The following is a 1,231-nucleotide window of genomic DNA, read 5'->3' as shown; positions in this document are numbered from 1 at the left end:
TTTATTGAGCTCTCATTTTGATTTTGACTTTTTATTATCGCCAGACAATATAATGTGTATACTTATTTAGAAACTGTCAAAACTTTATCTATCTCGTGGGAGCTGCCTTCGATTCGCCAACACGAAACGAACGAAATTAATGAGGTACAACCAAACTCGCCGACGTTCATCGCTGCAAGCTAGCTTTGTTATTGCTCTCTGAACTGGCGAATCGGAAGCGGCTTATTTTGGCTAAGTCTTCCATACCAACCAAGCTAATCGGTTAATGTGCCTATTATGACCTGCTGAGCACGTGACTACTTTAATAATAATTGAATACTTTAGGCACACCCTGGAACAAAAATTTACAACTGTGACAAATATGGAGGGTGGTCTAGTTTGGAAAATACGGCGGCAAATTGCAGAGTTCCGGAACTATTTGGGTGAAATCAGAAAAATGCATTCTGATGGCATCAATGTAGTGGGTAATAAATTTTGCTTTATATTTTAAAATATGAACCTCAATAGAATATATCGTACCCCGCACATATTTCTATATCTCTTGTATATAAGTACAAAAACTATCGAGTTTACTTTAAGCGAGTTTTTTGCATCTGATATTTCCCGATTTGGCTGCTAATAATGCGTACCAACTTTTCTATTCCAATGTGGGGCAGCACATATCAATAGCAAATTACTGGAACGATCCTGTAGAGCAAGACTTGTATTTTAAATTTAGTAAATTCTTGCCAATTATAAACAATGAAGTTAAGACATTGAATTCTACGCAGTACAAAAATGCTTTCTTCTTCTTCTTAATTGGCGCTGTAACCGCCTAAGCATTTTGGCCGAGTTCAAAACAGCACGCCAGTCATTTCTCTTCTGTGCTAACTGACGCCAATTGGAAATGCCAAGCGAAGCCAAGTCCTTCTCCACCTGGTCTTTCCAACGCAGAGGAGGCCTTCCTCTTTCTCTGTTACCAGCATCGCAGCCCGCGTTGAATATTTTCAGAGCAGGAGCGTTTCTGTCCATTCGAACGACATGGCCAAACCTGCGGAGCCGCTGAATTTTAATTCGCTGCACTATGTCTATATCGTTGTAAAGCTCATACAGCTCATCGTTAAATCGTCTGCGATATTCGCCATCACCAACGCGTAAAGGTCCGTAAATCTTTCGCAGAATCTTTCTCTCGAAAACTCCAAGACCCGCCTCATCAGATGCTTTCATTGTCCATGCCTCCGCGCCATACACC

The sequence above is a fragment of the Rhagoletis pomonella genome, unplaced genomic scaffold (genome assembly GCF_013731165.1).
Source record: "Rhagoletis pomonella isolate Grant_MI unplaced genomic scaffold, Rhpom_1.0 Rhpom_scaffold_00046, whole genome shotgun sequence".
In the NCBI taxonomy this organism is placed as follows: domain Eukaryota; kingdom Metazoa; phylum Arthropoda; class Insecta; order Diptera; family Tephritidae; genus Rhagoletis; species Rhagoletis pomonella.
This window is presented reverse-complemented; position numbering follows the sequence as displayed.